The 15,307-nt window shown below is 39.3% G+C and overlaps 1 protein-coding gene across 1 annotated transcript in view; it reads left to right on the top strand.

Moving 5' to 3' along the window:
• Positions 1–126: 126 nt before the first annotated feature.
• Positions 127–15,307, top strand: part of C3H4orf17 (chromosome 3 C4orf17 homolog) — a 334,730-nt gene continuing 319,549 nt past the window's right edge. Inside the window, exons 1-2 of the mRNA XM_078068238.1 lie at positions 127–534; positions 7,209–7,275. The gene's annotated coding sequence lies outside the window, so the exon portion shown is untranslated. The remainder of the gene's footprint in view (positions 535–7,208; positions 7,276–15,307) is intronic.

Raw genomic sequence — 15,307 nt, forward strand, 5'->3', positions numbered from 1 at the left:
CCTGGCGCAAGGGGCGTGGCATGGGCGGGGAGTGCTGCTGGCGTGGTCCCGCCTCCGCCTGCACCGGGGGCGGAGCGTGAGCGCGGGGTTTGCTAGGCGGGCTTTGGGCGCGAAGGGCGGGGCCTGAGCTTGGCGCGGCCGGCGCTCTACCGCGCGCCCGGGTGTTTTCGGCTCTGAAGTCGGAGGGGTTTCGGCTAGGCCATCAAGCTAGATGTGAAACGTCTGTGTCCGGAAGGGGTTTTCCCCTTGTAACTTTAGCCCAGGCAGCGTAGATAAGGCTTATGAAGGAGAGCTATGGAAGGTGAGGAACCAGGAATTTAACTGGAAGCACGTGAGAAACAGGACTGCACCATTTTGTACTCTTTCTACAGATTTCGTGTGCGCTGCGTCTTGAAATCGCAACATGAGTAAGATCTAGCCCTTCAAATGACTCTGCAATGAGGGGGAAACTGAGCTGTGAGAAGAGTGGTAAAGGGGACACAAGGAGTACCATTCGGGAAACTTCCCCGGCTCTATTCCCGCTGTTCTTGAAGGGTGAGTAGGAGTTTTGGCGTTCGGTAGAACACGGGGAGAGAACTTCGCGAGGAGCGGCACGAGTGAGTGCCAAGCCTCCGGAACGTGGGCGTGTTTGATGTGCTGTGGTTTAGGAGTGGCCATTGTGGAGAAAGAGGGATGATGGAGTATTTGCTAGTTTACTCTTAAACTCTGATTGTTGTGAACGCTGAATTTTATTAAAAAAGCTCTACCAGACCACTCTCTTCCTCTGCTTCACGGTCTTTTTCATGGCTCTTTTTGCTCAGTATGTATCTTAAGTGCTGATGTTCTAAAAAAATTCTGTCCAACGGCTTTCCCTTCATTCCACTCTCTCATTTATTTTTTATTGTATATATATTTAAAGATTTTTATTTATTTGAGAGAGAAAGAGTGAGAGAGAGAGAGATTACGAGCAGGGGGGAAGGGTCAGGGAGAAGCAGACTCCCTGCTGAGTAGGGAGCCTGAAATGGGACTCAATCGCAGGAACGTGGGATCATGACCCGATTGGAAGGCAGACGCTTAACCGACTGAGCCACCCAGGCGCCCTCCACTCTCTCATTTACACTAAGGCTTTTAACTTCTTTTTATATAGGGACGGCTTCTAGATTATGACTAAGGATGGCTGTGGTGAACTCTAGGCTTGGGCATACAACTGACTACAAGACATCTATGTGTCTCCATTAGGATATCTCTCAGTTATCTCAAAGTCAACTTGTTCAAAACTCACCTTGTAATCTTTTCTCCTTAATCTTCGTCTGTGTGGGGCACCACCATCTATCTATCTATCTATGTATCTATCTATTTTTCTTTCTTTCTTGACTTTATTTATTTATTTTTGGAAGAGAGAAGGAGAGAGAAAGAAAGAGCACAACCAGGGGGAGGGGCAGAGGGAGAAGCAGACTGGCCAATGCCTGACTGGATCCCAGGACTCTGGGATCATGACCTGAGCCAAAGGCACCCCCCACCTTCTTTCCCCAAGTCAGAAACCTGGAAGTCGCAACTTCTCCCTAACCCTCAGCGCCTGCATTCAATGTCACCAAACCCTAAATACCTCTCATATCTTGTGCTTCTTCTCTACCCCTATCCATCCCTCTTCCCCCTTCCTCCCCCTCCCCCTGCCACTGCTGCTGCCTTAGTTTGGGCTGTCATGTCTTACAGGGTTTCTGAAAAAGCCTCCCATCTGATGTCTTTGTTGTCAGGTCCCTGAATCTAATGCACTTCTAACTAATGCCCCCTTAGTGAACTTTCTGAAACATAAATCATTCATGCTATTTTCTTTCACCTTTAATAGTTTTTGAATAAGTGGATTAGAAGGAAATAAATGTCATTCTACTATTTAAAAGTCTTCAAAGGCTGAGAAAGGTATAAAATCCAAACTCTAGCTGGGCCAGTCAGGTTCTGCATAACATGATTCCTCCTTATCTCTACATCCTTATTTTCTGCTATTCCACCACGCAAGTCTCATTCCAATCTTATGGAACATTTGCATTTTCTTAAAGAACTGTTCTCTTTCTTGATTCCAGGCCTTTGTATATAATAGAACTTTTGCTTGGAATGCAGTCAGCAATTTTCTAGTGAAAGAAAGCTTTTAGCAAAGAGTTAATGTTCTTTTCCCTATTGTAGATATATTGTTTATCTTCTGGGAAGAAGCATTTGCATTTTAGTGATACCTTCCTAGTTTGCTAGTTTTCGGTCTCATGTAAGGAGATTGATTGAAAGTTGTCAGTCCATCCTAACAACAAGTAAAAAGCTGAACAAACTGAGAAATCACAAACTCTTCTTAGATCTGTCAGAGAATTGAGATCATGGGGTAAACCAATGACCCTAGAATTGGAGAGTTAGACAAATAATAGAGAATCACAACTTATTGGAGCAAAAACCCACTTCTGGGGAAGCCAGTATTGGTATTGGAAAATGTGAAGTGTAATTGATGAATTGCTGGAGGCTTAGTGTGGATAAGTCTGAGCATTAACTCCAGAGAGATCTAGTCATGGGTGGGGGGAGGGGGGTCCTCACACTTTTGTGACTTCAGGGGGTGTTCGGGGCTTGGCTTGTAAATGGGCTATCAGAATTGGAATAGGGTCTTGGGCAAGCTGCTCAGTGGGAAGGAAGTGAAGTAAGTTTTGTTTTGGCTCCTTACTTGAACCTGATGGAAATGAAAAGACAACAAAATTTGTGGCATGTAGTGAAAGCGGTGCTTATAGGAAAATTTATAGCTTTGAATGTATATATTGGAAAAGAAGAAAGATAAAAATTAATTTCCTAACCTTCTCTATTAGGAAAGTAGTAAAAGAAGAACCTATTAAGTCCAAAGTAAGCAGAAGAAAAGAAATAATAAAATTTAGAGTAGAAATCAATGAAATTGGAAACTGAAATCAGTTGAGAAACTCAGCAAAACCAAGAGCAGGGTCTTTGAATAGATTAATGAAATTGATAAGCCTCTAGCCAGGCTAATTATGAAAAAAGAGAGGAGCACAAATTACATCAGAAATGAAAAAGGGACATCACTACAGATATCATGGACATCCAGAGGATAATAAAGTAATACTGTGAACAACTGTATGCACACAAAATTGATAACCTAGATCAAATGGACAATTCTTTGAAAGACACAATCTGTTTAAAACTCACACAAGAAAAAATAGGTTATTTGAATAGGCTTATATCTATTAAAGAAATTGAATTGGTAATTAATAACATTTCAAAACAGAGAGCACCAAGCTCAGATGGGTTCACTGGTGAATTCTACCAACTGTTTAAGGGAAAAATTATGCAATTATCTACAATCTTTTTCAACAGATAGAAGCAAAGGAAGATAGATATTTACTAATTAATTCTGTGAGGCCAGCATTACCCTAATACCAAATTTAGACAAAGTCATTACAAGAAAAGAAAACTACAGACCAGTATCTCATAAACCTAGTACAAAAATTATCAACAAAATAATATCAGATTGGATCCAACAGCTTATAAGAAGAGATATGGCATGACCAAGTGGGATTTATTTGAGGTATGCAAAGCTGGTTCAACATTGGAAAATCAGTTAACATAATCTGTCATATCAACAGGCTAAAGAAGAAAAATCATGGTCATATCAATAGATGCAGAAAAAAGGATCTGATAAAATCCAACACCCACTCATGATAAAAAAAACTCAGGCAACGGAATAGAAGAGAACTTCCTCAGCTTGATAAAGAACATCTACAACACAACTACAAGTAACAATGTAATTAATGAAGAGAAACTAAAAGTTATCTTGCTAAGATCGGGCACAAGGCAAGGACGTCCTCTCTCATCACTCCTTTTCAGTATCACACTGGAAGTCCTAGCTAATGCAGTAAGACAAGAAAATAAAATAAAATGTATAGTGATTGACAAGGAAGAAATAAAACTATCTTTGTTCACAATTGACATAATTGCCTATGTAGAAAATATGAAAGAATCCACATTAAGCTCCTAGAACTGATGAGTGATTATAGCAAGTTTGTAGCGTACAAAGTAATATGCAAAAGTTAATTACTTTCCTATATACCAGCGATGAACAAATGGAATTTGAAATTAAAAACACAATACCATTTATATTTGCTTGTGAAAAAATGAAATACTTAGGTACAAGCCTAACAAAATATGTACACAATCAATATGGGGAAAACTGCAAAACTCTGTTGAAAGTGATCAAATAAGAACTAAATAAATGAAGAGATATCCCACATTCATGGAAAGAAAGACTTGATATTGTCAATATGTCCATTCTTTCCTACTTGATCTATAGATTCAACACAATCCCAGTCAAAATTCCAGCAAATTATTTTGTAGCTATCAATAGACTGACTTTAAAGTTTATATGGAGAGGCAAAAGAGCCAGAATAAGTCAACACAGTATAGAAGGAGAAGAGCAAAGTTGGAGGACTGACACTATCCAACTTCAACACTTACTATAAAGCTATAATAATTGAGACAGTGGGGTATCAGCAAAAAGTAGACAAATAGATCAATAGAATAGAGTCCACAAATAGACCCACGTGAATATAGTGAATGATCTTTGACAATATAGCAAAGAAAATATGAGATATACAATACAGAAAATACAGTCTCTTAAAAAATGGTGCCAGAACAACTAGATATACACTGCAAAAAAATGAATCTAGATACAGACCTTCATCCTTCTTAGAAATTAACTCAAAATAGATCGTAGACCTGAAAGTAAATGCAAAACTATAAAACTCTTAGAAGATAACATAGGAGAAAATCTAGATCACCTTAGGTATGGCAATGATTTTTAAATATAATACCAAAGGTATGATCCATAAAAGGAATAATTGATAAGCTGGAGTTCATTGAAATAAACTTATGCTCCAAAAGTGTCAAGAGAATGGGAAAAGCCACAGACTGGGAGAAAATACTTGCAAGGCATGTTTGATAAAGGATGGTCTTCCAAAATATACAAAGAACTCTTAAAGCTCACCAATAAAAAAACTAATAACCCAACTTAAAAATGGACAAAAGATTTGAACAAATTCCTTATCAAAGAAGATGTATGTATGGCGAGCAAGTATGAAAAGATATTCAACATCGTATGTCATTAGGGAATTGCAAATTAAGACAATGAGATACTACTACACAACTGGCCAAAATCCAAAACAGAACACCAAATGCAATAGGAACTGTCATTCACTGTGGGTGGGGATGCAAAATGGTATGGCCACTTTGGAAGACAGTTTGACAGTTTCTTATAAAACTGAACATATTCTTACCATACTATCCAGCAATCATGTTCCTTGATATTTATCCAAATGAGTTGAAACCTTATGTTTGCACAAATTTTATAGCAGCTTTATTCATAATTGCTAAAACTTAGAAGCAACTGAATATTCTTTAGTAGGTAAATGGATGAATCATCTAGATAGTATGATATTGTCAAGTGCTGAAGAAGAATGAGCTATCAAGCTCTGAAAAGACTTGGAGGAATCTTTAATGCATATTACTAAATGAAAGAAGCCAATCTGAAAAGGCTACGTACTATATAATTCCAACAATATAACTTTCTGAAACAGACAAAGCTATGGAGAAAGTTAAAAAAAAAAAAATCAGTGGTTGCTGGGGTTGGGGGAGGTGGGGATGAATAGGTGAAATAGAGAAGATTTTTAAGGCAATGAAATTATTCTGTATGATACTATAATGTTAGATACATCATTATACATTTGTCAACACCCATAGAATGTATAACACCAAAAGTGAACCCTAACGTAGAGTCTGGACTTCGGGTGATAATGATGTGTCAGTGTTCATCAATTGTAGCAAACGTACCAGTATTGTGGGACATGTTGATAGTGGGGCAGGTCGTTTCTAATTGTGGATGCAGCAGGTATGTGGGAACTCTGTTCAGTTTTGCTGTGAACCCTAAAACTTCTAAAAGTAAAGTATATTAAAATATAGACAGGAGTTACAAGTAGGTGTGGAAGTCAAATCTACTTTGTATGAGAAGGAAAAATTGATTCAGGGTGAAATCAGAGGCCCTCAGTTTCATTAGGGAATTTGCTAGGGTGGACTAGATTAAAAATAACCTGACCAGGTAGGAGATACAGATGATGTTTTCCAAATAACAGAGCACAAAATGGGGATAGCAAGCAAAAGATAGAAGTAATGGGGAGCATCAACCTGTAGGCATCATTTAGTTAAATTCTTGATCTGTCTACCTTGTGCTCTCTTTCATCTAGCAGAAGAGAGTAAACAATGAGTTATACTGCTAACTTGTACTTAATTCTGATTTTCAAGAAAAAAGTTCATCTTATTTTGAACTGAAGAACTCATTAGGTGAAAATGACCCATCATTTTAGACTTTATAACAAGTAAGTAAGTGTACATAGTCAAACAGATTTCAAAAAATGGAAGCATATTTCATAGAGCTCGCAAGAAAAATAAGTACTGAACAAATTGAAAGAAGAGTTCACGAAGCCATAAATATTTTCTGCATTTTAAGGGGAACTGTTTTTCCCCCCAGTTCTAGTTGACATTGTTGTGTACATACTCCATTTGAGAGGCAGAGACAGCCTGTGCTATAGACCCCATGAATTGGAACAGGAAACTGTCTGAATTGAAGGAAGCCTCAGATGAGTTGACATGAGGGAACCAGAAGTGGCTGGTACTAATTCTGATAAATCGAAGGTTCCAAAGTTACCCAACAAACCCTTTCTCTTGGGAAACACATATACATGTAGCGTACAGAGAAGATGGGTATCTAGTTTGCAGCTACAGATCTGAATTATGTTGTGCAGGTTTTCCTTTTTTTTTTTCTTTTAAGATTTTCTTATTTATTCATTTGAGAGAGAGACAGAGAGAGACAGAGAGAGCACAAGCAGGGGGAAAGGCAGAGAGAGAGGGAGAAGCAAACTTCCCACTGAGCTGGGAGCCTGACATGGGGCTTGATCCCAGGACCTGGAGATCATGATCTGAGCCGTAGGCAGACACTCAACCATCTGAGCCACCCAGGTGCCCTGTTGTGCAATTTTTCTTGTTACTTTTCAAGACCAACACATATCACAGAATCAGGAGGTCAGAGACTTCTTAGGTGGCTCTGTGATCCCAAAGAAGTAAATTTTCTTTATATGTTTTGTAGGTACTCATATATTAGAAATTATTCCTTATTGTAAATAATCTGAGTTTATCTTTTCCAGACAGGAACTCTGGAGACTCTGGAACTCTGGAGATTCTGGAAAACCTGACAGGCTGGAGAAGTATAAGGTATAATTTCATGATTACGTGTAATAGGAAATTAAAATGGCACTTTTCATATTGTCTCAGTTTTGACTAAGAACTCTAAGGCTAAACAATATAGGTACCAAAATTACCCCCACATTGGAAGACAAGGTACTAGCATGTCCTACTTTATGTAGGACATGCTAAGACACGGACAGTTTCTTCTGCCAGCATTAGCTCATCTCTTGTTTCTGAGCTCTGTAAGGGCCGGCAAAGACTTCATGAGGAAGGGCAGAAATAACTGGGAGGGAGGATTTCTTTGGAGAGAGTTGTCAGTGTGCTGTATATTCTGGTGAGGGTGATGGAAGCACTTCCTTCTCATCTGAAGCCAAGAGAAGAAAACCACTCAAAAAGCTTGAAATGTGTTCTCTGGAACCTGAACGACTCAAAGTCTGGCATCTGAAATTAAAAAATGTCAGGCTAGAGGCTGGCTAGAGCAGTCTGTTTGGTGGCGGAACGAAGTAGAGCAGAGTTTAGTGGAGCCAGACACACAGGTGTGTTTTCCCATGGACCAAATGTGGAGCCTGCAAAGGGATACAGTTGTAGATAATCTTAAAAGAAACTTCACCAAAGAAATCCACCTGGAGAGGGTAGGTGACCCTGGTGGAAGTCAGGGGCTGAAGGCAAAGTCTTAGTTGGCTGGTTGTGTAAAGAATCCAGCCTATAAAGGAATTGTAGGTAGGAGGTCCCCAGTGGAGTGGAGGGTTCTTTGTGAAACCCACAGAAATTCCCCACTCAAGAAGGAATCCAGTATCTGAAAGGTGCTACAGCCAAAGAGTACCAATATCAGATTGTAACAGTAGTTACTGGTCATGTAGAATACAGTCTTTTCCTCCAAATTTCCCCTCCCTTCGAGTCTGGACAATGGAGGGGCTTGAGCAGTAGCTAGCAAGTGGTGGGAGCGATGGAGCATGAACAGGAGAAGAAGCAAACCCCTCATTCCTTCCCCATTGCAGATTTAATTTCCTGGGGCAGCAATGGCAACCAAGCCAGTGGTGATGTCCTGTGTCCAAGGGTGGTATTGTGGTTCAGTCTATAGCATCTGGAGCCTATTCAGACCAGTTCTGCTGCATAGGCTTGGATATAAATTTCAAGCTGTGTATCTCTGAAAGTGTTTTCTAGTCCTCTTGATAATATTGTGACCTACCCAGTAGCTTTTAAATAAGTTCCTTATCGTTTTAAATTAGCCAGAATCGATTTCTGTGACTTGCGATGAAATCAGTCAAAAACAGTATTAGGAATTTTGCAAGAAAACAGACCATCAGTGGGTTAATCTGGGATTAATTATCTGACCTGGTTGAGGCTGAAAGCAGTGAAAATTCAGCTGATTCTAAGGAGTAGAGCATCTCTAGGTGTGCAGGGATGGATGAAACAGTTAATTAAAAAGTCAGCTCTGATTTTCTGGAATGAAGTGAGTAAGTATTGGAGGCAAAGCCTTGGGGACTACTCAGTTTTTGCCATAGAAGAGTATTAAAGTGCATGAGTCATTCAAAGCCAGAGGGGGTAGATGGTTGCTTCTAAAAGTGCTGGACAGTTTTTAGAGTACAGGTCCTTTACTTCTTTGGTTAGGTTTATTCCTAGGTATCTTATGGTTTTTGATGCAATTGTAAATGGGATCGATTCTTTAATTTCTCTTTCTTCTGTCTCACTGTTAGTGTATAGAAATGCAACTGATTTCTGTGCATTGATTTTATATCCTGCCACTTTGCTGAATTCCTGAATGAGTTCTAGCATTTTCGGGATGGAGTCTTTTGGGTTTTCCACATAAAGTATCCTGTCATCTGTGAAGAGAGAGTTTGACTTCTTCTTTGCCAATTTGAATGCCTTTTTTTCCTTTTTGTTGTCTGATTGCTGAAGCTAGGACTTCTAGTACTATCATATGGTTTCACTCATATGTGGAATATAAGAAACAACGCAGAGGATCATAGGGGAAGGGAGGGGAGACTGGGAAGAAATCAGGGAGGGAGAAAAACCATGAGAGACTCTTAATTATAGGAAACAAACTGAGGGTTGCTGGAGGGGAGGAGAGTGGGGGGATGGGGTAACTGGGTGATGGGCATTAAGGAGGGCACATGATGTGATGAGTACTGGGTGTTATACACAACTGATGAATTACTCAACTCTACATTTGAAACTAATGATGTACTATATGTTGGCTAATTGATTTTTAAATAAAAAAAGAAAAAATAAAAGTGCTGGACAGTTTAATGAAAGAGAATGGTAAATTCTGGTTGCTCTATGATGTCAGGGCTCTAGTTTAACTGCTCTGCTATTCTCTTGTTTTTCCCACCATGGTTGTAAGATGGCTGCTATAGTTCCAGCCTCTCATGTCCTTACATGACAACATCCAAAGGTAGGAAGGAAAAGATCTTTTTTTTACCCTTCCTTTTTTTTAAAATCAGGGGAGAAATCACTCCCCAAAGCCCTCTAACAGACGTCCCCATATGTCTCACCAGAATAGAGTCATGTGTCTATCCCAAATCAGTCACTAGCAAAGGAGAATGGGATTAGACCATTCATAGCTTAACTCTTGGGGCTGAAGGAGACTCCCACCTTCCCTGAGCTGATTATTGCCTGTTTCTTGAATGAAATTGGGTTTCTTTTTGTAAGGGAGAAGTGAGGAATGGCTAACGAGTCAGCAGCCAGTGTGGGCAACATCATCTTCGGGCAGCTCTCACCTAGGGTGACCTAAAATCTGCCAGCTTTGAGTGGAACGTAGAGTAAGAGAAGTCCAGCTGATCTAGACTGCTGTGAGAACAACCCTGATGCTTTCCTTTTATGGACTCAATGTTTTTGCTTTTTTTAAAATCTTTTATTCATTCGCTTGAGACACAGAGATACAGAGGAGCATGAGCAGGTGGAGAGGCGAAGAGGGAGAAGCAGGCTCCCCGCTGAGCCAGGAGCCTGATATGGGGCTCGATCCCAGGACCCTGGGATCATGACCCGAGCTGAAGGCAGACGCTTAACCATCTGAGCCACCTAGGCACCCTTGGACTCAATATTTTTTAAGTATCTGTGGCAGGATGTTGTATGGAGCCTAGACAAGCTCCAGTAGATCTATGGTGGAGAACTTAGCGTTTTAGAGCAAAGTCTTGCTCTCTTCAGTCCTGCTTATGATTGAAAATGTCAAACTAAGACATGCTAGGTAATCATGCTTTCTGCGTTTCTCACCATGAACTGAGTATTATTGGATCAACAGAATTTTAAGCCTGGACATGCCCCAGGAGGATAGCATTATCAAGTGGAATTGTGTATACAGGACTGGATCCAAGCAGATCCCGAAGGCCCAGTAAATTGCCTGAGCAATTGACTCACACTCCTACTGCACTTCTACACCTATATGATCAGTTTATAGAGGAGGAAGAGAATTTCAGCTTTGTTTACAGTGCTCTGTACAATATTCTGGCAGTTGGTAGAGGTAGATTTGGGAACTCTTACAGGAATACAGAACATCAAGAATTATGTATATCTCTTTGTTTTTTTTTTATTTTTTTAAAAAGATTTATTTATTTGAGAGAGAGCAAGAGAGCATGAGTGGGGGGAGGGGCAGAGGGAGAGGGAGAAGCAGACGCCCCACTGAGCAGGGAGCCCCATGTGGGGCTCGATCCCAGGACCCTGAGATCATGACCTGAGCTGAAGGCAGATGCTTAACTGACTGAGCCACCCAGGCGCCCCTATGTATATCTCTTTGAGTCTTCTTTGACAAGAATGAAATGGCCTGAGGTATGGATCTACATTGATTAATAGGCAGTAATTAGTGATTTGGTCAGATGGCCAGGGACTTTGAAGGAATGAGGTTATAAGATTGGTAATAAGTCTGGAGAAGAGATATGTGGCTGGACCTTTTGTACTGAGCACTGTATGTGAGAAAATATATGTCCCCCAAGTGCTTTCTTAGTGGGCTTATACTGTTGTGCCCATAGATGTGAGCATAGGCTCAACAGCATAAATAATCCTTTCCAAGCGTGTTCTGGCTCTGCCACAGCTGAGTGTTCAGACTGATAGCAACGTCTAACCACCCTGGATCCCCAATATGGTATAATACCTAAGGGGGACTAGGCAACCATTCTGTGACAGATTGGATACATTGGATTCCTTTCACTATGCAGGGGGCAGAAATTTGTTCTCACTGGGATCAACCCTTATTCCAAACCTAGAATTTTTTCCCTATCTATTATTTTTCTACTTGTGTCATCATCCATGGATTTATTAATATAAATGAAACATAGATTCAGACTCTCGGATTAAAAAAAAGTAAATATAGCAAAGGCATACGCTTTCAGTTACTCCATTATTTTGGAATAATTAATAATTCCACCTTGTGCATGCGGAAGAAAAGGAAAGTGCTAAGGATTCTCTTTTAATTTGGCAGAAAAATTTGAAGACTGTTTAGAAATACAGAGGTATCAATTACAATATTATTACCAGGTCAAAATCTTGGCTATAAGATGAGCAGAATTGCAGATTCCTCTTGGAGGTTATTTTCACAGGATAAGGCAACACTTTCTAAAGTCTTTGGAATCATATAATACATTTTGGTTCAAGTAACATTAAATTAACTGAGAATGGATTTCTTTTTAACAAAAAACAGAAGACATTCTAGTAATAGTTGTGAATATTCACACATCTCCATATTGAGGAGAACCAACAGATATTTTTGGAAACCTTTTAAATTTATTAATTTTTTTTCAGAGAAAATTGAGTTTAAAAGAGTTTTAATTTCACTATAGTTAACATATAGTGTTATATCGGTTTCGAGTGTACAATATAGTGATTCAGCAGCTGCATATATTACTCACTGCTCATCAAGGTAAGTGTACTCTTAATCCCCTTCACTTATTTCACCCATCCCCCCCCCCCCCCCCGGTTGGTTTCCCATCTGTTTGTTCTCTATAGTTAAGAGTTGGTTTTTTGGTTTGTCTCTTTTGGAAACCTTTTTAATTTAATACCTTATCAAACCAGGTTTTTAAAAGTAGCTTATGATGCAGAATTTTATTTTATTTTTTATATATCTGCAAGAAGGGATATCTCTTTCATCTCTTTCTCAGACTCCTTTGGTTAATTATAAACATTTTTATTTTTAAGGTCAGGTTCTGAAATTTTATTAGCTACATTGTAAGTCGGCCTATAAAACAGACGTTTATTGGCAGAAAGGATAAAAAATGTTATTTAGTAGCAATAAAATAAAGAGGATATAATTTTTCTATATTATTAAATGCCTATTTACTCATAATTTCCTTCTAAAAAGACCTTGAAACTTCGGAGAAGACAAATGGTCTATCTTTGGGTTAAAGTGATAGAATAAGAGCATTCTGGTTAGTAGTATTCCAGAGAGGAAATATTTAGGAATTTTATACACCTCAATATTTGTCAATGATGGAGCTGGCTGACTAAAGAATATATAAATACAGATTGCATTTACTGGTCTGTTATTCACACTGCACGTGGAGTATTGACTCTAAGTATATTTAGAGAAACTTTGTGATGCTCCAGAGGGCAGAACTAGGGAGGCAGACTTTAGTTTTAACCGTAAGGAAAAAAATTGGCCTGTGAGGGTGCTTAATCTAGGGTTGACTGACCACCTGTCAGGCATATTTTAAAAAGTGATATATTTATTTAATTTGGAATTGGGAAATATCCATCTTTCTTGACCCACCTTTTATTTTGAAAAGTTTTGCAATTTCAGAATTTGAAAAACAGGACAATGGATACCTCTATGTTTTTCACCTAGATTACCAATTAATATTTTTTGGTCAAATTTACTCTCTCTCTCTCTCTCTCTCTCTCTCTCTCTCTCACACACACACACACACACACACACGCACACCTTTTTTTTTTTAAAGATTTTATTTATTTATTTGACAGAGAGAGACACAGTGAGAGAGGGAACACAAGCAGGGGGAGTGGGAGAGGGAGAAGCAGGCTTCTCACGGAGCAGGGAGCCCAACGCGGGGCTCGATCCCAGGACCCTGGGATCATGCCCTTAGCCGAAGGCAGATGCTCAATGACTGAGCCACCCAGACGCTCCCCCCCCCACTTTTTGATGAGCCATTTGAAAGGAAGTTGCAAATCTCATGAAATTTACCCCTAAATTCTTCAGCAAGTATCTCCTAATAGGGACATTCTCCTACGTGTTACCATCATTTTTTTTTTTTTTTTTTTAAGAATTTATTTATTTGACAGAGACAGCGAAAGAGGGAACACAAGCAGGGGGAGTGGGAGAGGGAGAAGCAGGCCTCCCGTCGAGCAGGGAGCCTGATGCGGGGCTTGATCTCAGGACCCTGGGATCATGACCTGAGCCGAAGGCAGATGCTCAATGACTGAGCCACCCAGGTGCCCCAACCATCCATTCTTAAGATCATGTTCAGCTTGAAGTTTCTGTGAACCTTCAAGATTTTTCTTACTTGCTTATGAGAGTCTTCATAAGTCTCTTTTCCCTGTAACATAGGATTTATTCTATGAGGTTAATAAATTCTGCTTTGTCTACCTGAGAGAGCACATTGCTGGAGGGCCTATCTGCAAGGCACTCAAAGAATATGAAAAATGGCCTTGCTCTCAAAATTTATGGTCCATTCAAAATTCTGGAGAATCATATGGAATAATGCACATGAAAGTACTTTTTAAAATGTCAACTATGGTATAAATGAAACTTGTTATTCTCTCCCTGAATCCTTTTTTTTTTTTTCCCCCAAGAAAATAGGATCTGGGTAGATGGGCAAAATGTTTTAAAGAACACCAGAGGGCGCTGTAGTAGCATTTAGAAAACAATGACAAGCTAAGATGTTTGGAGAGACTGGGACTATATCTTAAAACTGCATTTTTCTTGTCAGAAGAATATATCGTGATTGTATTGCCTTCTAAATTCAAGTATTGTTCATCCTATTAACTTACATTCTTAAAGTTTTGTAATAATTTCAGGCTGAAAAAGCACACACACACAAAATAGACCTGAATATCTTACTATGTTAGAGAATCCAAACCTTTAAAATAATTTTCTTTTTCCCTTTGGAGGGAACAAATTCCATTCCAGTTTTGTTTCAGTAACTTGGTACCCTAGAAATACTGTGATTTGTGTGTTGCCCCTAGTATTTTAAAAAGTAACATTTAAAATTGAAGAGTGAATGTGAGAGCCCTTAGGAGAAACATAATTGTCAGTAGCTTGCAGATTTATTTTTATGTCTTTAAAGTGCAATTTTTAGGGGCACCTGGGTGGCGTCCTACTCTTGATTTCAACTCAGGGCATGATCCTCCAGGTCCTGGGATTGAACCCTGCGTCGGGCTCCCCACTCAGTGGGAGTCTGCTTGTCTCCCTCTCCCTCTGCCCCTCTTCCTGCCCGCACTCTCTCTCTGTCTCTGTCTCTCAAATAAATAAATAAATCTTTAAAAAAAATAAAGGGCAATTTTTAAATGGAACTTTTCTGCACATTGCCAAATGCATTACTGGTGCATGATTTTGGTTTCTGGAGTATCATAGATTCAGCATTCATTTCTCATTTTAAGAAAGATGTTTGGGTGACTTAGGCATTAGGTGTACATTTTGAAGAATTATATTGTAATTACATATACTAGGAGTTTCAGCTGGGTGCACGGATAAGAAAAAAGGTCTCTGCTGCCAAAGGAATGATCAAAGTTAAGCTTTAAACCTCATACACATCATTCTGTGTTTTCACTGATTCTATAAGTAATTTTAACAGCATTGTGGAGAATAATGAAGTTTTTTGTTTGTTTGTTTGTTTGTTTCCAAGTCACATAACCAAACTTGGAAAATTAGAAGATGAATAGAGGCAGGGGTCACTGACTTGCAGGAGTGATTGCAGAGATAGAGGGAAAGAGAGAGGGAGAGGGAGAGAAACTACCGCATCACAACTTGGCATAAAAATTAATCCTCATAACGACCATTCTGAGTTATTAGGATTGGGTTTATGAATCTCTATTTAGGAAAAAAAGGGGCATGTAGAAAATGTTTTGGAAAAATATCATTCAAAAGAAATATTCTAAAATAAACCAGATACTTGTG

Source organism: Halichoerus grypus, chromosome 3 (assembly GCF_964656455.1).
Source record: "Halichoerus grypus chromosome 3, mHalGry1.hap1.1, whole genome shotgun sequence".
NCBI lineage: Eukaryota > Metazoa > Chordata > Mammalia > Carnivora > Phocidae > Halichoerus > Halichoerus grypus.